The sequence below is a fragment of the Hyla sarda genome, chromosome 7 (genome assembly GCF_029499605.1).
Source record: "Hyla sarda isolate aHylSar1 chromosome 7, aHylSar1.hap1, whole genome shotgun sequence".
In the NCBI taxonomy this organism is placed as follows: Eukaryota; Metazoa; Chordata; class Amphibia; order Anura; family Hylidae; genus Hyla; species Hyla sarda.
In genome coordinates, this window is record NC_079195.1 from 232,561,897 (window position 1) to 232,585,705 (window position 23,809).

General features: G+C 46.5%; 1 long non-coding RNA gene and 1 other non-coding gene across 3 annotated transcripts in view; one reads left to right on the top strand and one right to left on the bottom strand.

Annotated features, from left to right (window-relative positions):
• The window catches only part of LOC130283485 (uncharacterized), a 131,231-nt gene that overhangs the window by 100,260 nt on the left and 7,162 nt on the right, over nucleotides 1-23,809 (bottom strand). Inside the window, exon 3 of one of the 2 annotated variants that reach the window (XR_008846715.1) lies at nucleotides 1,858-1,906. The exons of the other annotated variant lie outside the window; for it this stretch is intronic. This is a non-coding gene — a long non-coding RNA (uncharacterized LOC130283485). The remainder of the gene's footprint in view (nucleotides 1-1,857; nucleotides 1,907-23,809) is intronic. 2 annotated transcript variants of the gene reach the window in all.
• LOC130283648 (U5 spliceosomal RNA) lies at nucleotides 11,085-11,199 on the top strand. The gene has a single exon (XR_008846769.1). It is a non-coding gene; the product is annotated as a U5 spliceosomal RNA (small nuclear RNA).

Consider the following 23,809-nt stretch of genomic DNA (forward strand, 5'->3'; position numbering starts at 1 on the left):
ACAAAGTTTCCTGCAAAAACGTACGTACGTGATGCGTCCATATCTCCTCATCCAATATACCAAAGAGGCAGATCAAAGGATCAAGAGATAGGGAAGGTTGAGCCAAAGTAGCCAAAAAAGTAAGCACTTCGCGCCAAAAAGATGCTATATAGAGGCAGGCCCATATCAAATGCCAAAAGTCCGCCCTGGCAGCACTACAACGATGACAAGCATCGGAGTCTGAACGACCCATTCTATGGAGCCTTAGAGGGGTAATATAACTATAGTGGATAATGTTCAATTGGATCAATTTATTATTCGCTGCCGGGGACACTAACATGTGGGAGGAAAAAATGTCCTCCCAATCATCCTTAGTCAAATTAGGGATATGAGATTCCCAATGCCGGACCGCCGGTACTCGGGTGCGGGAGTTCTTGGCCTGGATAAGGTGCGTGTACAGGATGGACACCAGCCCCCTAGGTCCCTGCGACTTCAGGACCCCAATAAGGGGAAACGCTGAGATCGGTGGGCTCCCCACTGGGAACTGGGCGTTCAGGGCGTGTCGGAGCTGGAGGTATTTAAAAAAGCTGTTTCTGGGAAGAGCATGGCTGGATTGCAACTGATCAAATGAACAGAGCACATTGTCACGGTAAACATGCCCCAAAGTGAGCACTCCCGCATTCTATACAGGTTTAGTTTTGTCGGACTTCTGGAAAAAATCATAACTACATGCAGGAAAATTTATATGTTTAAAAATGTCCTCTTCTGACTCCTATAACTTTTGCTTTTATTTTATTTTTCCACGTACAGAGCGATATGAGGGCTCATTTTTAGCGCCATGATCTGAAGTTTTTATCAGTACCATTTTTGTTTTGATCTGACTTTTTGATCACTTTTTATTCATTTTTTTAATGGTATAAAAAGTGATCAAAAATAAGCTTTTTTGGAATTTTTTAACGTGTATGCCATTGACCGTGCGGTTTAATTAACAATATATTTTTATAGTTCATAGTTCGGACATTTACGCACGCGGCAATACCACATATGTTTATTTTTATTTACACTGTTTTATTTTTTTAATGGGAAAAGGGGGGTGATTCAAACTTTTATCAGGGAAGGGGTTAAATGATCTTTATTAACACTTTTTATTTAACTTTTTTTTGCAGTATTATAGGTCCCATAGGGGGCTATAACACTGCACACACTGATCTTTTACACAGATCACTGGCGTGTATTAACACGCCTGTGATCAGTGTTCTCAGGCACGGAGCAGTCATTCGCCGATCAAACACCGAGGAGGCAGGTAGGGTCCCTCCTAGTGTCCTGTAAGCTGTTCGGGATGCCGCGATTTCACCGCGGCGGTCCCGAACTGCCCGACTGAGCAGCCGGGAAACTTTCACTTTCGCTTCAGACGCGGCAGTCAGCTTTGATCGCCGCGTCTGAAGGGTTAATACAGGGCATCACCGCGATCGGTGATGTCCTGTATTAGCCGCGGGTCCCGGCCGCCGGGACCGACCCGATATGACGTGACCCCGCGGCATATCACGGCAGCCGGCGGAGGATGTAAATATAAGTCCTTCGTAGTTAAGGAGTTAAAATGCACCAGAATTGTAAAGCATGGTAAATAATACACATTTACAATGCACAGTGTTCCAAAGTGCACCAAAATGAATATAAACTGCCCTCATCCGACAAGACTTGCTTAAAATAGAAAATAATTGCTGTATGCGCACATAGTTTTAGCCTAAAGTATGCAAGAAAAAACTGTCTAAACTTACATTATGAAAGTACATAATTTACCATTATACAATCAATTACTACAAATCATTCTATTATGTCTACAACTGTGAATATTCATTTATAACAGAGTATGTTTACCTTATTACGATTTATGTTTTGCAGATTGACAGGAGATGGACTTCAAATCCTGAAACAATAATCATAATGTAGGCATACAATATAAACAATACAACATCTATTTACAGATCTAAATTAGGACTGCACGAATTGGGTAAATGTCATATTATGAAGGTAAATATTGTTATTTCTATCACATCTAATTTCCCTGTGTCATGTTCATCCCCCACATTTAAGAGGAGAACTCCAGAATAAAAAAAGGAGTGTTCTCACACTGCCGCTCAGCCTATCGCCGGCCGAGTCGGGTCTTCACTGCGGCCGGTGATTGGCTGAGTGCAGTATGACTCGCCGACCACCAGCAACCAGCAAGAGGATCGCGGCGGAGGCCGGAGCGTTTAACGGAGGCCCCGGGGGGAGCGAAGGAAGGTATGTACATCTTTATTTTTTTTCTGCCGGCAGTATGGGGGACAATTTTTATATTCTGGAGTTCTCCTTAAATGTCTATCCCCCCATTGATGCCCACACATTACATTTTACATCCCCCCGTGATTAATAGCAATCATGATCAAATGCCACGAAAGTCCCCCTAACCAATCATCACCACTGCATCATGTATGTGCGGGACCGTTTGGTTTGTTTACCCGCTGAAGGTCCTCTCATCTGCTCTGTACAAGTCCCGGCTCCGATCTAAAGAACAAGGCGCTCTCAGCAGATCATCAATAACACTGAGTAATGCTATACAAAAGCTCAGCATTGTTCAGTGTTACCAATCTGAATACTGCATGTAAATGTCCTATGGGTGTAAAGTGTAAACAAAATAATAAAAAAAAAAATTAATACAACTTATATAAACAAGCCCCTCCCCTAATATAAATTAACACCTTAAAGGACACGCGCCGGAAATGTACAGTGCTGCATAGCTATACTTCGCGCACAGCGCCATACATTTGCAGCTATGTTGCGAGCGTCACTCTTGCAGATTAGATTGCGGATTAGATTAGCCAAGATGGTGGACGGTGGTCCCCTCACCTGCCTCCGTCCATCTCTCGGTGTCTACTGCGCTGATCTGCCTTCCAGCAGACCAGAGCAGAAGATCGCCGATAATACTGATCAGCGCTATGCCATATGCATAGCACTAAACAGTATTAGCAATCTAAGGATTGCTATAATTAGTCCCCTATGGGGGCCAAAAAAGTTTTAAAATAAATGCAAAAATTAAGTTTTTAAAAAGCATAAAAAACGATAAATAATAAACATATTTGGTATCGTCGTGTGCGTAAATGTCCGAACTATAAATGTTAATGATCCCCTACAGCATAAACATAGAAAACAGTAAAAAGTCAAAAATGTCAGGTTTTTTGTCACATCAAACTGCAAAAAATATTAAATAAAAAACTATCAAAAAGTCACATTTACGCAAAAAAGAGATTTTTAACACTTACCGTAAAATCTTTCTCGAAGGATCCATTGGGGGACACAGACTGTGGGTGTATCCTGCTGTCTCTAGGAGGTGTGACACCAGCTCCTCCCAGCAGGATATACCCGCCTTCAGGCTCTGAGCTAGTCAGTTTAAGTCCCAGAGCAATAGGAGGAGACCAATAGGTCAAGGAAAAACCCAAAACTGTCCGAGAACCAGAAGAAAAAAACATAACTGAACACACCCTCGGACAGAGAACCAAAAGGAAAAACCCAAATAGGGCGGGAGCTGTGTCCCCTAATGGATCCTTCGAGAAAGAGATTTTACGGTAAGTGTTAAAAAAATCGCCTTTTCTCTATCGGCTCCACTGGGGGACACAGACCGTGGAACGTACCAAAGCCGTCCCTTTGGCAGATAACTAATCAGGCAGACGGCCGATCCACTGCCGCCTGCAACACTTTACGCCCCAGACTAGCATCAGCCGATGCGAAAGTATGAACCCGGTAAAACCTCGAGAAAGTGTGCAAAGACAACCAGGTAGCCGCTTTGTAAATCTGCAAGGCCGAGGCTCTATTCTGGAGAGCCCAGGATGCCCCAACAGAACGTGTGGAATGAGCCACAACCATGAAAAGAGGAATCTTCCCCTTACAGCGATAGGCTTCCGAAATGGCGGACCGAATCCACCGAGAAATGGTGGCCTTGGAAGCAGGTTGTCCCTTGCAACGACCTTCAGTAAGGACGAAAAAGGAATCCCACTAACGAAACCAAGAAGTGATGGAGAGATAAGACCGAACAGCCCGAACTACATCCAGGTTGTGTAGTAAGCGTTCCTTAGGATGAGAAGGAGCCGGGCATAAGGACGGGAGGACAATGTCCTCATTGAGATGAAAGGCCGAGACCACCTTAGGTAAAAAGGAAGGGTCTGGCTGGAAAACGACCTTGTCCTGGTGGATCACCAGAAACGGAGAACGGCAGGAAAGAGCTGCTAGCCACAAGAAACGCCACTTTCCAAGAAAGGAGGTGGAGAGACACCTCTCTAAGGGGCTCAAAGGGTGCACCCTGGAGGGCACTCAGAACCAAATTCAAGTCCCAAGGAGGAGAGGGTGACCGATGAGGAACAGCGTGCGCCACTCCTTGCAGGAAGGTCCGGACATGAGGATTAGAAGCCAGGGGCCGCTGGAAAAGAACAGCAAGGGCCGAAACCTGACCTTTAAAGGGAACTGAGAGACAACCCCATTTCCAACCCCGACTGCAAAAAGGAGAGAAGATGGGGAACAGAGAAGGTCACCGGGGAGAAGTCCTGAGCTTCACACCAACGAAAATAAGACCGTCAAGTACGGTGGTAAATTCTTGCGGAGGAGGGCTTACGAGCCTTGAGCATGGTGCGAATGACTTGGGAAGAGAACCCGTGGGCGCTCAAAACCGCGGTCTCAACCGCCACGCCGTCAAATGCAGCGACTGTAAATTGGGGTGGCAAAGAGGACCCTGAGAGAGAAGATCAAGGCGGAGCGGAAGGTGCAGAGGAGCGTCGTCCAGGAGCCTGACTACGTCGGCGTACCACAACCTTCGGGGGCCAATCTGGAGCTACCAGAATGGCGGGGACGTCCTCTGCCTTGAGCTTCCTCAGCACCCTGGGAAGGAGTGGAAGAGGAGGGAACAGATAAGGTAGGGCGAACCCCGCCCAAGGAATCACTAGGGCGTCCACGGCCAAGGCCTGAGGGTCCCGGGACTTGGACACAAACGTAAGGATTTTCCGATTGTGCCGGGACGCAAAGAAGTCCACGTCCAGACTGCCCCAGAGGTCGCAGAGCTGCGTGAAGACCTCCGGATGAAGAGACCACTCGCCGGGGTCGGGTGAGGACCGACTGAGGAAGTCCGCTTCCCAGTTGAGCACTCCCGGAATGTGGATCGCCGAAATGGCCGGAACCTTGCTCTCCGCCCAGGAGAGAATTTTGGTTACCTCTGCCATGGCTGCCGAGCTGCGAGTGCCACCCTGTCGATTTATATACTCCACGGCCGTGGCATTGTCCGACTGAACACAGACAGGACGGGACTGAAGACGGGGCTCCCAATGAAGAAGACAAAGAAGAATCGCCCGTAATTCCAATATGTTTATCGGAAGAAGGGTCTCCTGGGGAGACCAGAGTCCCTGAACCGTCCAATCCCTGAACACGCCGCCCCAGCCCGAAAGGCTGGCATCCGTCGTAACAACCTGCCAATGAAGGGGAAGAAACGCCCGCCCTTGAAGAAGAAGGGGGAGCGGAGCCACCAGAGCAGAGACTGACGGGCCCTGAGAGGGAGAACAATCTTACGATCAAGGGACAGAGGAGATCTGTTCCATCGAGAGAGAATCGCCAGTTGGAGGGGGCGGTAATGAAACTGGGCAAAGGGTACGGCCTCCATAGTTGCCACCATCCGACCCAGGACTACCATACAAGTGCGGATGGAGATGATACCTGAGTCCGCAGGGAGCGGACCCCCTCCCGGAGCGCCAGACGCTTGTCCGGCGAAAGACAAATTCGGGCAGAGGCCGTGTCGAATCGAAGCCCCAGAAAGGTTAGAGATTGAGTAGGCCGGAGGACTGACTTGTCCCGGTTGACCAGTCACCCGAAGCGAGTCAGAGTGTGGAGAGTGACGTCTTGGAGCCTTGATGAGAAGGTTGTCCAGATCCCCTTGGACCGTAACAGGCCCATCACTGGCGCAAGGATCTTTGTAAAGACCCGAGGAGCCGTGGCTAGACCGAAGGGGAGGGCAACAAATTGAAAGTGCCCCTCCGGAACCGAAAAACGGAGGTACCGATGATGGCCCGGAAATATTCGCACATGGAGGTAGGCATCTTTGATGTCCCCCGATGAAAGGAACTCCCCCTGTTCCAGGAATGCCACCACAGAGCGGAGAGATTCCATCTGGAAGTGGCGGATGAGAAGATAATGGTTGAGACGCTTGAGGTCTAGGATTGGTCGTACAGAACCATCCTTCTTGGGGACCACAAAGAGATTTGAATAGAAACCCCGAAAACGTTCCCCTGGAGGGACAGGGATGATCACCCCCCCCTGGAGAAGCAGAGACTGGAGAGCCGCACGGAATTGCTTCGCCAGGGGAGGAGACCGGGGGGCCCGGGATCGAAAAAAGCAATCCCTCGGAAGGGAGGTAACTGTTGGACACCACGTCCCTGACCCAAGAGTCCTGAATGTGTGAGGTCCAGATGTCTCGGAAAAACAAGAGACGACCTCAAACCCGCAAAGAAACCGCGGGTGGAGGCCCCACTTCATGCAGAAGTGGGTTTGCGGTTAGCTGATTTGGCCGCAAAACGGCCAGAGCGGTTGGAGTCCGACTTCCAAGACGGGCGTGCCGGGAACGAGGGAGCCTTCTTGTCCCGCGAGGGCGCCTGTCCAGACCCCTTACTGGGGCCAGAGGTCCGAAAGGAAAAGAACTTCCTTTGGGAAGTAGGGTGAGCCTTATTTTGAGGTAACAAGGAACTCTTACCTCTCGTTGCCTCAGAGATAATCTCATCAAGGCGTTTGCCAAAAAGACGGCCGCCTGTAAAGGGAAGCTCAGTGAGAGACCTTTTGGAAGCGGCATCCGCATTCCAAGCTTTAAGCCACATAGAGTGGCGGAGGGCTGCTAGGTGACCCACAGCAAAGGCAGAACAACGGGCTGACTGCATGGAAGCTGCGCATAGAAAGTCCCCAGCCTTGGCGCATCGAGAGCTAAAGCAGATAGGTCCTCTGGGGGGGAATCCCGCTAAGATATCCTGATGGAGCTGTTGGCACCACTCCGACAGGGCCTTGGAGACCCATGTCGAGGCAAAGATGGGAAGAAGAGAAGAGCCAGCTGCTTCAGAAGCGAACTTCGCTAAAGATTCCACCTTCTTGTCTGCGGGATCCTTGAAGGCAGCGGCATCTGCCAGAGGCAGTGTAGTCGCCTTTGAGATCCGGGAGATTGGTGGATCCACTGAGGGAGGGGAAGTCACCTTAGCGACAAAGTCCTTATCAAATGGATAACGCTCTTGAATTGTCTTGACTCCCGGGAATCTCTTGTCTGGATGTTTCCGTGCGGATTCCAGAATGTCGTTAAAGTCAGCGTGAGAGCTGAACCTTTGAGGTGCTGGCTTAGTACGATGAAAGGATACTCCTGGATTGACATCCGAAGATCCTGGGTCCTCCAAGTGAAAGGTGTCTCTTATGGCTGTCACCAATGATTTCACCGTAGCAATTGAGTCCGAGCAGTCCTCTGGGTCAGATGCCAGTTCAGAAGCCTCGTCCACTAATTCACCAGGGGAATGTGAGTGAGTAGAGGCAGTCCTGGAGGGGGGTGATCCAGACCGGGTACGCGGCTCTGGCATGGCAGAGCGGCGACTCCGAGTACATCCTCTGGAGGAGCGGCATTTGTGCCCAGATGATAGGGGGGCGGGACCCGTGAGGGGAACGCTCATGTCTATCCGAAGACTCAATGGAAGAGTCAGACGAGGCACCCCTAGCACGCTTGTGAGAGCGTGAAGTACGAGGAGACGAAGAACGGGCCCTCACAGAGGTCCTGCGCCGGGAAGACCCCTTCAAGGCGGACACCATTTCCCGGGAGGCCTCAGCCACCGAACGGGAGACTTGGGTCAAGTCAGCCATATACTGGGTCAGGGAAGAAACCCAAGCCGGAGGAGCGGCTGAACCCACCGGACTGAAGGGGCATAAGGGGGTCTGGGGGAACAGCGGAGCAGGCAGAGCAAGCGGGCTCAGCAGAGCCAGGCATCTTGGAGTGACAATGCTTACAGGTATAGTAAGTCACTGAACTCCCAGGTTTCTGATTAGAGGGAGGAACAGCCCTGGGTATGGACATAATGGGGTAAAAAAGAAGACAGGCACTTTCTCACCCAGATCTGTGTCCCCTGTAAGCTGCAGTGAGGAGAACTAGCTCCGTGCAGCCAGAGAGACCGAACAAGCCAGCCAATAGGGAGGGAGGGGCGTGCCTGAGCAAGGCACACAGTAACCGACTCCTACCCAAGAAAATCGCCCCACAGCGCTGATAGGACGCTGCTTCGCGCCTCTGAGAGCTCCCAGGCCAGTGGGCGGAGCCCCAGACCGTCCGAAGAAGAACTGTCATGGCCAGAACGCCGGCAGAGGCTGCCGGCGAAAGTGAAGGTAAGCCAGCGCATAAGCGCCCGTCTCGTAACAGCGCCGCGGCTTGCAGCCGCGTATAAGGCACTGCAAGCATAAGAAGGAAGCCAGCGCTGAAAGCGCCCGACCCGAAGCAGCGCCGCGGCTGAAAGCCACATATAAGGCGCTGAGTAGCTGCACTAACACACACACACATATATTAAAGAGCCCCATACCACATGCCCCCCAAGAGTAAAGTGCCTTATAAAAATATGCACCCTCAGGTGTCGCTGCTCCCCCAGCATAAGTGCAGCCCCTGTAAAATCAAGCCCCATACACTGAATGTGGGCCAAAACAGGGGGTCTCCAGAGGTTGCGAGTCCATACCTATGGGAAAAAGGGGAAAGTACTTACCTCAGTCAGAAGAACTTACCTAATGGAGTCTTCAGTCAGCTTTGTTGTCCCTGCATCACGCCTGGCTGCTATGCGCGAGCGAGGCGAACAGAGAAAAAAGGGGGACCCATGAGGTACCACCCAGACGCTGACCGTTGGCAGGGGTTAACAGCGCATATACGCAATGTCTGTGCCCCCTTACTCGCAATGGGGAAACAGTGAACCGCAGTTCCTGAGTCCCCACCTGAAAACGGAAAAGAAAGGGAATAAAAAACGAACACGTCCCTATACTAGGAAAGTAAAAAACAGAAGACCTGGACTGGAGAATCCAGCCCATGTCCACCTCCTTCAGACACTAAGCTGAAACTGACTAGCTCAGAGCCTGAAGGCGGGTATATCCTGCTGGGAGGAGCTGACTTTTTTTTATTACCATAGTGTCACACCTCCTAGAGACAGCAGGATACACCCACGGTCTGTGTCCCCCAATGGGGCCGATAGAGAAAGTGGTACTATAAAAAACTACAGATCATGGCACAGATCATACCACTGCTGAGGTAGCCTGAGGGCTTACCTCTACTTCCAGGTTCCTGTCGCCTCTGTTCTGAGAATGATAAAGCCTAGTAGGACCAGGCTTTATCAATCAAGCGCAGAGCTCACAGATCAATGTGGTTTTATGGAACCACATTGATCTGTATGAGGAATCTAATGATTCCTCCTAAAAAGTCCACTAAGGGGACTAAAAGTGGAAACAAACACATAAAAGTGGAACACACACATGAACCCCTTCCTTATTAAAAGTTTAAAATCGACCCCTTTTCCCAAATTCCATATAAAAAATTTATAAACATAATAAAAACAAATATATGTGGTGTCGCCGCGTGCGTAAATATCCAAACAATATAAATATATTAAACCGCACGGTCAATGGCATATGTGCAAAAAAAAAATCCATAGCCCAAAATAGCGTAGTTTTGGTAACTTTTTATACTATAAAAAATTTTTTTTATAAAAAGCGATCAAAAATTCCAATCAAAACAAAAATAGTACTGATAAAACTTCTGATCATGGCACAAAATATGAGCCCTCATACAGCCCCGTACACGAAAAAATTAAAAAGTTATAGAGGTCAGAAGAGGACAGTTTTAAATGTATTTATTTTCATGCATGTAGTTTTGGAAAAAATAGTACTGATAAAAACTTCAGATTATGGCACAAAATATGAGCCCTCATACAGCATGTAGTTATGATTTTTTCAACAAAATCAAACCTATATAGGTAGGGTGTCAATTTAACTATATGGACCTACAGAATAAAGATAGTGTCATTTCTACCGAAAAATTTACTGTGTAGAAACAGAAGCCCCCAAAATTTACAAAATGGCGTTTTTTCTTACATTTTGTCCTACAATGATTTTTTTTTTTTCGTTTCACCATAGATTTTGGGGTAAAATTACTGATGTCATTACAAAGTAGAAGTAGTGGCGCAAAAAAAAAAAAAAAAAAAAAAAAAAAGCCCTCATAAGGGAGGAGGAAAAAAACTAAATTGCAAAAACGGAAAAACGCTCAGTCCTTAAAGGGTTAAACAGTACAGCCTGGCTCTACCTCACAGACTATGAAGCAAGGGCAGCTCCTATGCTTGCTTTATAGGCACTTACAGATCTAGGGAGTAGAGTGGTTGCAGAAAGTGCTGACATCGGGCTCTCTGTTGCCACAAACATTTGTGTCTAGTTTTGAGTCTTGTGTTTCATTTTGCTGTATACAAAAACTTAGTCAACTATATTATTGCTTAAGGCCAAAAAAAAAAAAAAAAAACAACAACATTCTAATAAAAAGCAGATTGCAACTTATAAGTCAATGGATAATGCTGGTTGGCATACAGCAACATCTGTTTTTAGCACAAGTCTGTATATACGTTTTTCTCCTTTTTAAGTGTGTAAAAGGTACATGTTAAACAGAAAGGTATGCAGCACATCGATCGGCAATCAATGGCCTGAAGCTTTATTGAAAGTCAGACACTGGAGGAGGGGAAGGAGGGTTGCTCCTCTTCAACACCTGTAGCCTGTGTGACGTCCTGCTGCTCTGATTTGCATATTTACCCAGGATGCACCAGACATGTCTTGCAACTTTATAGTTGTAACTCTTTATTTCATATTAATGTTCCTTTTTGTTGTAATGTTTATTATGATCAGACACATTGTATCTGGAAGATGTAGAATGTAATAAATATATATATATATATATATATATATATATATATATAAACAATACAGACATGGAGTCCATCCTCTCCCTGTGTGCTATGATCGGGGCAGAGATCCCGGCTAGTGTCTAAGGGCCCTGTACAATATATACACTCAGGTTTCTCTTCATATCGAATAAATCTTTCGCCTTTTACTAAAGATTTCCGTGGAGAGGAACAATTATGAGTTACAAATAATTTTTTGATGTCCGGCGAAAGCTGGGCTTCCCATTCATAGTGAAAAACAGAATGATTATAGAAAGTACTAAATAATCACAGAAATTATCATATTATATTCTTAGGACTAATATTTTATATAGGTATGGTAGAGGTTCAGGCAGGGGCAAACATTCTTCTCTTCTGTTATAACGTCCACGGTCCTGCCGGATCTAAGTGATTTAGCAACTCCATCTCCTTTTTAGGCCTCTTACACACTATTACTATTAAACGGTAATGTAACGGCCGCTGGGGAGAAAATCAGGAGAAAAAATGCTTGTGCCATCTTTTTTCCCCGCTACTCCCGCTGAAAAGAGGCCGTCAGGGCAGCGGATGATCACATCCTTGACAGTCAAACACTTGACGGTCTGTTCCCAAAGCGGTGATACTTCTGATCTCGGAATACTGCGAGAAAGACTCAATCTACTTTTAGCCAGTAATAGGAAGCCCAACTGGAAACTTATAATTGTTCCTTTCCATGAAAATCTTTAGTAAAAGGCTTTTTCTTATTGCAGATAAGTTTATTTACAATTAATCTTATCACATATACAATAAATAATATTTTCACCATACATATACATTATGCTACATGCTACACTAACATTCCTGCATACCTATAAAAATATTGTTTAAAGCGACACTGTCATGAAATTGGGGCTATATAACCTACACACAGCCTTTGTACTGTGTGCAGATTGTTTCTACAGTAGTGTTTTTACCTTAGTTCTCTCTGCTTTTATCACCCCAAAACAAGTTTTTGATAGCAGCCGCACACAAGCGGATAGGCGTGGCACAAGGTTCGCTGTGCCCCGCCGCCAACACGCCTATCCCCTGTACGTCAGCGCTGGGACCCCCGTGCGCGCCGCAGCGTGTTATCCTGGCAAGCGCTCTCTTCCGCTGCCTGCCTCCTCAGTGCGCCTGCCCAGTGCTAGAGTCAGTCCCGCCCTCTCCCAGAGACTTGCATTGACGGGACGGGACGTGATGTCACGAGGGGGTAGGCGTCAACACGAAAGCCTGCACCCAGCATTCGGGACTCAATGTTCCGGACGCTGGGGAGCGGAGTAACCCCTTAAAAAACAACAGTATGCACAATATCAAACAACAAAGCATAGTGGACTGAGATAGGAGAAGAGGGTTGGGAAAACAGGGAGCAGAGATAACAGGCTCAAAGCTTTATTGAAAGACAAAAGACACACAAGAGGGGGAAGGAAAGGATTTTTAACCCCTTAAGGACGCCACCTGTTTTTACCTTAATGACCGGGTCCAATCTTTTAAATCTGGCATGTGTCTCTTTAATCCCTTAACGTAAATGGACGTAAATGTAAGTCATGGTGCTGTGGTACTTAGTGCACTATGATGTACATTTACGCTCCGTGTTGACCGCGAGCACCAGACTGATGCTTGCATCATGCACGGCAGGTCCCAGCTGCTATCAGCAGCCAGGGACCCGCCGGTAATGTCAAACATCAGCGCTCACGCTGATGTCCGCCATTAACCCCTCAGATGCCATGATCAATACAGATAACGGCATCTGCCGCACTTAAAATGGATGATCGGATTGCCTGCAGCGCTGCCGCAGGGATCCGATCATCCAGCATGGCGGCCGGAGTTCCCCTCACCTGCCTCTGGCCGCCTCCTGGGGGTCTTCTACTCTGGTCTGCTATGCACTAAACAGTATTAGCAATCAACTGATTGCTATAAATAGTCCCCTATGGGGACATAAAAAGTGCAACAAAAAAAAAAAAAGTTTAAAATTGTAAAAAAATTTAAATAAATTAGAAAAATCCCCTCCACCAATAAAAATTTAAATCGTTCCTTTTTCCCCCAAAAATTGCAGCTTTATCACATTTTATTCCAATTTTTTTTTTAATAAAAAGTGATTAAAATGTAAAATATAAGCAAAAGTGGTAACAATAAAAACTACAGATCACGGTGCAAAAATTAGCAAGTTATAGGTGGTCAAAATAGGGCAATGTTAGACATACTAATTTTGTTAAACTAGTTTGAGATTTTTTTTTAAGGCGGTACAATAATAGAAAGGCATATAACATGGGTATCATTTTAATTGTATTGACCCACAGAATAAAGAAAACATGTGATTTTTACCATTAAGTGTACAGGGTGAAAACAAAACCTTCCAAAATTTCATAAATTGCTGTTTTCAATTTCCCCACATAAAAAAATTATTTTTTTTGTTTGCGCCTTTATGGTAAAATGAGTGATGTCATTAAAAAGTAAAATTGATGACACAAAAAGCAACCCTCAAGAGTCTGTGAATGGAATTATAAAAGAGTTTTGATTTTTAGAAGGTAAGAAGGAAAAAACAAAAATAAAATTGGCCTGGTCCTTAACTCCTTAAGGACTTAGGACGTATGAGTACGTCCTAAATCCGGTCCCTGTCTATAACGCGGGGACCCTTTGAACGCCGCGTCTAAAGGGTTAATAGCGCGCGGCACCGCGATCACTGCCGCATGCTATTAGCCACGGCCGGACCCGACCCGCTATCGTGGCCCCGCGTTATAGAAAGGGAAAGGACTCAGGACGTACTGGTATGTCCTTGGTCCTTAAGTGAAAAGCTTTTTTTTTTTTTTAAATCAACTGTTGCCAGAAAGTTAAACAGATTTGTAAATTAGTAGTAAATAAAGAAAAAAGGTGTCCTGCACTCACCGCTTCAGTCCAGGTAATCCTGCTCCCATCTCGGGTCACGACTCGAACACGGAGGACATGGATAGTAGAGCGCTCAGAGGCGACTGCCGGCGGTTTCACGCATAGGAATGCGCTTCATCCGGCCTCGTTAACGTCATCGCGCTGTGCGAATTATAAAGGTGCAGCTGGTGAGTCACATGATTCCAGGTGAACTCTTACCCCTGCGTGCTGAGGCGCGATGGATATTGCGCCTTGACGCGCAGGGGCCGTTAGGGTTAAATGATAAATTAGACTTTTCCCCTTTTAATAAGTTTCTCTTTCTTCAGGGCAGTTTTAGGTTTATTAGTATTGATGTACTTACCTAACTTGCTTTTTGCTTCCTTATGTGGTTTTTGTTTCGTTTACTTCTTAACGTAACACGGGGTGAGAGTTCACCTGGAATCACGTGACTCACCAGCTGCACCTTTATAATTCGCACAGCGCGATGACGTTAACGAGGCCGGATGAAGCGCATTCCTATGCGTGAAACCGCCGGCAGTCGCCTCTGAGCGCTCCAATATCCATGTCCTCCGTGTTCGAGTCGTGACCCGAGATGGGAGCAGGATTACCTGGACTGAAGCGGTGAGTGCAGGACACCTTTTTTCTTTATTTACTACTATTTGGTGACTACGGTCTTTATTGTCCTAGCACCTCCGCTGCCAGGGTGGATTTCCAGACTAGCGGGATGCCGTCTCCATTTCGTGGTCTTAGGAGGCTTAAGGTAACGGTGCCACTGTTTCTTTTTTACTTTTAGATTTGTAAATTACTTCTATAAAAAAATCTTAATCCTTCCTGTACTTATTAGCTGCCGAATACTACAGAGGAAATTCTTTTCCGTTTGAAACACAGAACTCTCTGCTGACATCATGAGCACAGTGCTCTCTGCTGACATCTCTGTCCATTTTTAGGAACTGTCCAGGGTAAAAGGAAATCCCCATAGTGAACATATGCTGTTCTGGACAGTTCCTAAAATGGACAGAGATGTCAGCAGAGAGTACTGTGCTGGTGAGGTCAGCAGACAGTTCTGTGTTTCAAAAAGAAAATAATTTCTGCTGTAGTATTCAGCAGCTAATACATACAGGAAGGATTAAGATTTTTTATTAGAAGTAATTTACAAATCTGTTTAACTTTCTGCCACCAGTTGATTTAAAAGAAAAAAGGTTTTCACCGGAGTACCCCTTTAATCGGAATTCTTTATGAAGGTCCCATGGGACAGCGCTTATGTATGTGGCAAATTGCCACCAGTTGATTTAAAAAAAAAAAAAAAAAAAAAAAACTTTTTCACCGGAGTACCCCTTTAACCACTTAAGGACCTAGGGCGTATGGATACGCCTTGACGTCCTGGTACTTAAGGACCCAGGGCGTATCCATACGCCCGTGGGAATTTCAGTCCCCGCCACGCGCCGGGCGGGGACTGGGCCGGGGTGACTGCTGATATCAATCAGCAGGCAACCTGCGCAAATGCCCAGGGGGGTCATCAGATCCCCCCCCGTCAGCGATCGGCACAAATCGCAAGTGAATTCACACTTGCGATATGCGCCGATTCCGGGTCATACGGGTCAATGGTGACCCGGAATAGAAGGGGGATCGCGGTTGTCTAAAACACCCACGATCCCCCTGTAGGCATAGGAGCGAGGTGGCAGGGGTGCCACCCCTCCTATCCCTGCTATTGGTCTACTATTGATCGTCAGAGGCGACTACCAATAGCAGACCGGGGGTGGGGGGGGGTTAACTTTCGTTTTCCCCGTCCTGCCCACCCACAATAGGCGGGGCAGAACGGGGAACCGACGTCCACTTACCGATCCGGAGGCTGCGGCGACGGTGATCGGCGGGCGGCGTGACCTGCGTCAGAAGAGGACGGCTCCAGGGATCCTACGGAAGCCTGTAAGTTGATCTGGAGGGCTACAGTCTAAGACTGTGGTCTCTAAACTGTAGCCCTCCAGAGGTTGCAAAACTACAACTCCCAGCATACCCAGAGAGCTGTTTGGGCATGCTGGAATATGTAGTTTTGCAACAGCTGGAGGACTGCAGTTTGAGACCACTATACAGTGGTCTCTAAGCTTTATCCCTCCAGATCTTGCAAAACTACAACTCCTAGCATGCCCACATAGCTGTTTGTTGTCTGGGCATGCTGGGAGTTGTAGTTTTGCAACATCTGGAGGTCCACAGTTTGGAGATCACTGTGCACTGGTCTAAAAACTGTAGCTCTCCAGATGTTGCAAAACTGCAAATCCCAGCATGCCCAGAAAGCAAACAGCTGTCTCGGCATGCTGGGAGTTGTAGTTGGGTACCTCCAGCTGTTGCATAACTACATCTCCCAGCATGCCCTTCGGTGATTAGTACTTGCTGGGAGTTATAGTTTTGCAACAGCTGGAGGCACACTGGTTGGTAACAGAACCTAACTGAAGGTTTTCCAACCAGTGTGCCTCCAGCTGTTGCAAAAGTACAACTCCCAGCATGCACGGTCTGTCAGTACATGCTGGGAGTTGTAGTTTTGAAACAGCTGGAGGTTTGCCTCGGAATCAGAATGAAAGGTAAAAGCATCCCAGAGTTATTAATGCTTGAAGTGACAGTGGTCAGATGTTCAAAAAATGGCCGGGTCCTTAAGGTATATTTGGGCTGTGTCCTTAAGGGGTTAAAGGGGTACTCCACTGCTCAGCATTTGGAACAAACTGTTCCAAACGCTGGAACCGGCTTCGGAAGCTCATGACATAATAGCCCCGCCCCCTCCCATAGACTTGTATTAAGGGGGGGCGGGTTGTGAAGTTGTGAGGGGGCTGGGCTATGACATCACGAGCTCCCGGCTCCAGCGTTCGGAACAGTTTGTTCCAAATGCTGAGCAGCAGAGTACCCCTTTAAGGGGTTAATACACCAATAAAGGATCCCCTACGATATGTCTCCAAGGCCATAAACTCAGGGAGAGAGTTAATAAAAAAATACAATATATACACCTAAGAGAATACCCAGCCCTCCAAATAAATACAATTAAAATACAAATAAAAATCATAGTTTATGAAAAGGTAAATAAATGTTTATTGTAATATCCAATAAAATGGCATGAAATATGCACCATTAAAAAAACATATCACATAAGGACAGAAGAAACCTGTCCTGGACAGACATCCCCTCCAAGCTTATAATTAGGCGTTTCCTGGCAAACCACAAACCGTCCTAACAGTTCATAAGGCCCCAACAGTGCAATCTACAGTAAACAGTCCGTAAAGCACCAAGCGATGCTTTCGATTTCTGCTGGAAACAGAGTCTCTGGGGGAGATTTATCAAAACCTGTTGAGAGGAAAAGTTGCCCAGTTGCCCATAGCAACCAATCAGCTCGCTTCTTTCATTTTAAGAAGGCCTATTCAAAATGAAAGAAGCAATCTGATTGGTTGCTATGAGCAACTTTTCCTTTGCGCAGGTTTTGAGAAATCTCCCGCTCTTAATTTATATTTCAGGGCATTCAGCAGGGCCCGGGAAAACGGGCACTGCCAAAAGAGGTGCAAAGTTGTTTCCTCAGTGAATGAACATCTTTAATAAAAGGCAAATGATTTATTCAATATGAAGAGAAACCAGAGTAGTAAGTGATTCCTCCTGATGACATCGGGGATCTGCTGAAACATGTAGAGGGGGGCACGAAGGTCCCCTCACCTGTCTCTGCCGCCTTCCCAGCTTCTTCTGCCCTGATCTGAGATCGAGCAGAAGATAGCCGATAACACTGATTAGTGCTATGCCCTATGCATAGCACTGAACAGTATTAGTAATCAACTGATTGATATAAATAGTCCCTTATGGGGACTATTAAAATGTAAAAAAAATAAAAATAAATAAAAATAAAAATCCCCTCCCCCAATAAAAATGTCTCTTTTTCCCCATTTTACCCTCAAAATTGTAAAAAATAATAATTTAACATATTTGGTATCGCCGCATACGTGAATGTAACTATTAAATATAATGTTAATGGTTAATGATCCTGTACGTGAACGTAGAAAATAAAAAGTCCAAAATTGCTGCTTTTTTGTCACATTTTATAAAATAAAATAAAAATTCATAAGTTTTACACACACACATATGTGGTATCAATAAAAAGTACAGATCACGGTGCAAAGAATGAGCCCTCATACTGCTGGTTATATGGAAAAATGAAAAAGTTATAGGTCATCAAAATAGAGGGATTTAAAACGTACTTATTTGGTTAAAAAGTTTGCTATTTTTTTTTTTTTTTAAAGCGCAACAATAATAGAAAAGTATGTAATCATGGGTATCATTTTAATCGCATTGACCCACAGAATAAAGAACACGTCATTTGTACCGTAAATTGTACGGAGTGAAAATGAAACCTTGCCAAATTGCAGTTTCTTTTTAACCCCTTAACGACCAAGGACGTATATTTAAGTCCTTGGCCGGCTCCCGCGATATAACGCGGGGTCACGCGGTGACCCCGCGTCATATCGGGTCGGTCCCGGCATGTATCTGATGCCGGGACCCGGGGCTAATAGCGCGCAGCAGCGATAGCGGTGCCGTGCGCTATTAACCCTTTAGACGCGGCATTCAAAGTTGAACGCCGAGTCTAAACCGAAAGTAAAACCTTCCCAGCTGCTCAGCGGGGCTGATCGGGACCACCACAGTGAAAATGCGGTGTCCCGATCAGCTGGGACACGAGCGGAGGTTCTCTTACCTGCCTCCGGCGTGTCCCCTCGGCGATTGATTGCTCCAAGCCTGAGATTCAGGCTTAAGCAATCGACCGCCGATAACCCTGATCACTGTAAAGCTATGGCTTTGCAGTGAACAGGGTATAAGATCAGTGTGTGCAGTGTTATAGGTCCCTATGGGACCTATAACACTGCAAAAAAAAAAGTGTAAAAAAAAAAGTTAATAAATGTGATTTAACCCTTTCCTAAATAAAGTAAATAAAAATAAATATAAACACATGTGGTATCGCCGCGTGCGTAAATGTCCGAACTATAAAAATATATCATTAATTAAACCGCACGTCAATGGTGTACGTGCCAAAAAATTCCAAAGTCCAAAATAACATATTTTTGGTCACTTTTTATATAATGAAAACATGAATCAAAAGCGATAAAGTCCGATCAATACAAAAATGGTAAAAAATGAGCCCTCATACCGCCCCATATGTGGAAAAAAAAAAAAAAAAAAAGTTATAGGGGTCAGAAGATGACAATTTTAAACGTATGAATTTTTCTGCATGTAGTTATGATTTTTTACAGAAGTACGACAAAATCAAACCTATATAAGTAGGAAATCATTTTAACTGTATGGACCTACAGAATAAAGATAAGGTGTCATTTTTACCGCAAAATGTACTGCGTCGAAACGGAAGCCCCCAAAAGTTACAAAATGGCGCTTTTTCTTCAATTTTGTTGCACAATGACTTTTTATTTCCGTTTCGCCGTAGATTTTTGGGTAAAATGACTGATGTCACTGCAAAGTAGAATTGGTGGCGCAAAAAATAAGCCATCATATGGATTTTTAGGTGCAAAATTGAAAGGGTTATGATTTTTAAAAGGTGAGGAGGAAAAAACGAAAGTGCAAAAACCCGTGGTCCTTAAGGGGTTAATTTTCCTACAAATATTTTTTGGTTGCGCCATACATTTTATGGTAACATTAGTGATGTCATTACAAAGAACAACTGGTCGTGCAAAAAAACAAGCCCTCATACTAAGCGGTGGATGAAAATATAAAAAAATAAATAAAAAAGAGTTACGATTTTTAGAAGGCTAGGAGGAAAAAAAACGAAAATGCAAAAATAAAATTGGCCTGGTCTAGGGATTGACCGATTATCAGTTTGGCCGATATTATCGGCTGACATTCACGATTTTGGACGTTATCAGTATTGGCAATTACCTTGCCGATAATGCCCCGCCCCTCCTGCCAGAGACCGCCGCTGCTGCCCAATTGCCTCCCCCATCCCCAGTTTAATAATTACCTGTTCCCGGGGTCTGTGCTACTTCTGGCTCCTGCGGCGTCCTGCGCTATTGCTGTGCGCTGCGCTGTGCAATGACGAGTGATGTCCTCAACGCGACGTCACCGTCAGTGCGCACAGTGACAGCTCAGGACGACGCCGGAGCCAGAGGTAGCGCGGACCCTGGGAGCAGGTAATTATAAAACCGGGGATGGGGGAGGCAATGGGGCAGCGGCGGTGGTTGGACTCAGGAGGACCCCAGGACAGGCAGGGGGAGAGAAACGGGTGGCGGCGGTGGTCTCTGGCCCCGCAAAAGCCACTGCAGTTCATTGATTGATTTAAAGCGCCCGCTTTAAATCATTGATCTTCTGCGGCTTCTGCAGGGCCAGGGGGGGGGGGGGGGAGAAGAAATAGACGATAACTTATAAAAAAAAAAAAAAAAAAAATCAATATCGGTCGATCCCTAGCCTGGTCCTTAAAGGGAACCAATCATCAGATTTTACCCTATATAATGCTTGGCAAAGCGTTATATAGGGTAAAATTGTTGTCCTCACCATCCTCGGGGGATGCTCCTGCCCCCAGGGATGGTGAAGATATGAAGTTATACACTAGTCACCGCCGTAAGTAGTCACCTGGGCGGGGAGCTCTTCTCACCAACTCCCGTTCTTCGGCCGGGAGCGACGCCCCCTCCGCTTGATTGATGGGCCGCGTCATTGTTCCGCTCACTGATCAGACGGGGCAGAGCGATGACGCTTCCCATCAATCAAGCGGAGGGGGCGTCGCTGCCGGCCGAAGAACGGGAGTTGGTGAGAAGAGCTCCCCGCCCAGGTGACTACTTACGGCGGTGGCGGTGACTAGTTTTATAATTTCATATCTTCCCCATCCCTGGGGGGCAGGAGCATCCCCCGGGAATGGTGAAAATAAAGATTTTACCCTATATAATGCTTTGCCAAGCGTTATATAGGGTAAAATCTGACGATTGGTTCCCTTTAAAGGGGTTCTCCACCATAAAGTGATTTTAGTACGTACCTGACAGTCAGTAATGGACATGCTTAGGAAGGATCTGCGCTTGTCTTGGGGCTAAATGGCTATGTTGTGAGATTACCATAATAATGTGGCTAGAAGAATTGTGAGAAAACCATCACACACAGGTACAGACACTATATTATGAACTACACGAACTTTACAGCCCCTGTGGCATAGTAAAATAAAAAAAATAAAAACCTGGAATACCCCTTTAAGGTCAAAATGGGCTTGGTCTTTAAAGAAGTTAAAACAATTAGGGAGAGATTTATCCAAACCTGTTCAGAGGAAAAGTTGACCAGTTGCCCATAGCAACCAATCAGCTCGCTTCTTTCATTTTTAACAAGGCCTCTGCAAAATTAAAGCAATCTGATTGCTTTAATTTTGCAGAGGCCTTGTTAAAAATGAAAGAAACAAGCTGATTGGTTGCTATGGGCAACTTTTCCTCTGCACAGGTTTTGATAAATCTTCCAAAGTGTTGTATGCACATACCTCGAGGTTTGCAGCCTCAGTCATTGGTTATCATCATCAACAATGGATTGCATAAACCACTAATGGAGAGAAAGAGAACAGAGCGCTCCAATGTGTAGAACGAATGTAAAAAAGGGGGGGCCCCTTTGATTAGAAAGGACTCACCAGATAAAGTTGTGCTATACACAGAGGCACAACGCTCATAAGCATAGTCTCCTTTCGGAGGTAATGGTGGATCCGATGTGGACTGCAGCTTATCCCGCCCAGGCTACAGCGTGGGAAACAGAAGAGGCAAATTTTCACACCGGTCAGGTGTAAACAGAAGAGGGATATTTCTCAGTGCTGTCCACAAGCCAGGTAGGTAAAATACTTTTATTTAGTACATGTAACGCGTTTCAAGGACACTCCGTCCTTTTCCTCAGACATCTGAGGAAAAGGACGGAGTGTCCTTGAAACGCGTTACATGCACTAAACAAAAGTATTTTACCTACATGGCTTGTGGACAGCGCTGAGAAATATCCCTCTTCTGTTTACACCTGACCGGTGTGAAAATTTGCCCATAAACCACTAATATACATCATACGGTGTGCAGCAACATAATTCTAATAATAGGCCATGTGCCACCCTTTATGGTATCAGATTAAAAGTTTTAGGATAATTTTTTGAAAGGGTTCATTTGGCCCTGGGTGGATATTGTGTTACAGTGATATTAGAAGATAAGACCCTCACAACATTCTTACCCCCTCCAAACCACCAGTGATATATACACTGCTAAAAAAAAATAAAGTGAACACTAAGATAACATCCTAGATCTGAATGAATGAATGAATCCTATTAAATACTTTCGTCTTTACATAGTTGAATGCGCTGACAACAAAATCATACACAAATTATCAATGGTACTCAAACTTACCCATGGAGGTCTGGAATCACAGTGGAAAACCAAACTACAGGCTGATTCAACTTTATGTAATGTCCTTAATACAAGTCCCAATGAGGCTCAGTAGTGTGTGTGGCCTCCACGTGCCCGTATGACCTCCCTACAATGCCTGGGCATGATCCTGATGAGGTGGTGGATGGTCTCCTGAGGGATGTCCTCCCAGACCTGGACTAAAGCATCCGCCAACTCCTGGACAGTCTGTGGTGGATGGAGCGAGACGTTCCAGATGTGCTCAATCGGATTCAGGTCTGGGGAACAGGCGGGCCAGTCCATAGCATCAATGCCTTCCTCTTGTAGGAACTGCTGACACACTCCAGCCACATGAGGTCTAGCATTGTCTTGCATTAGTGTCACGATGCCGGCTGGCAGGTAGTGGATCCTCTGTGCCAGAGAGGGATGGCGAGGACCGCGCTAGTGGACCGGTTCTAAGCCACTACAGGTTTTCACCAGAGCCCGCCGCAAAGCGGGATGGTCTTGCTGCGGCGGTAGTGACCAGGTCGTATCCACTAGCAACGGTTCACCTCTCTGGCTGCTGAAGATAGGCGAGGTACAAGGGAGTAGGCAGAAGCAAAGTCGGACGTAGCAGAAGGTCGGGGGCAGGCGGCAAGGTTCGTAGTCAGGGGAGATAGCAGAAGTTCTGGTACACAGGCTTTAAACACACAAAACGCTTTCACTAGGCACAAGGGCAACAAGATCCGGCAAGGAAGTGCATGGGAGGAGGTTAGATATAGTCAGGGACCAGGTGGAAGCCAATTAAGCTAATTGGGCCAGGCACCAATCATTGGTGCACTGGCCCTTTAAGTCTCAGGGAGCTGGCGCGCGCGCGCCCTAGAGAGCGGAGCCGCGCGCGCCAGCACATGACAGCAGGGGACGGGAACGGGTAAGTGACCTGGGATGCGATTCGCGAGCGGGCGCGTCCCGCTGTGCGAATCGCATCCCCAACGGCCATGACAGAGCAGCGCTCCCGGTCAGCGGGACTGACCGGGGAGCTGCAGGGAGAAAGACGCCGTGAGCGCTCCGGGGAGGAGCGGGGGCCCGGAGCGCTAGGCGTAACAATTAGGAGGAACCCAGGGCCAACCGCACGGGTATATGGTCTCACAAGGGGTCTGAGGATCTCATCTCGGTACCTAATGGCAGTCAGGCTACCTCTGGCAAGCACATGGAGGTCTGTGCAGCCCACAAAGAAATGCCACCCCACACCATTACTGACCCACCACCAAACCAGTCATGATGGAGGATGTTGCAGGATGCAGAACATTCTCCACAACGTCTCCAGACTCTGTCATGTCTGTCACATGTGCTCAGTGTGAACCTGCTTTCAGGGTGCCAGTGGCGAATTTGCCAATCTTGGTGTTCTCTGGCAAATGCCAAACATCCTGAACGGAACCCCCACCTGTGGACGTTGATCCCTTATACCACCCTCATGGAGTCTGTTTCTGACCGTTTGAGTGGACACATTTGTGACCTGCTGGAGGTCATTTTGGAGGGCTCTGGCAGTACTCCTCCTGCACCTCCTTGCACAAAGGCGGGGGTAGCGGTCCTTCTGCTGGGTTGTTGCCCTCCTACACATCTCCTGATGTA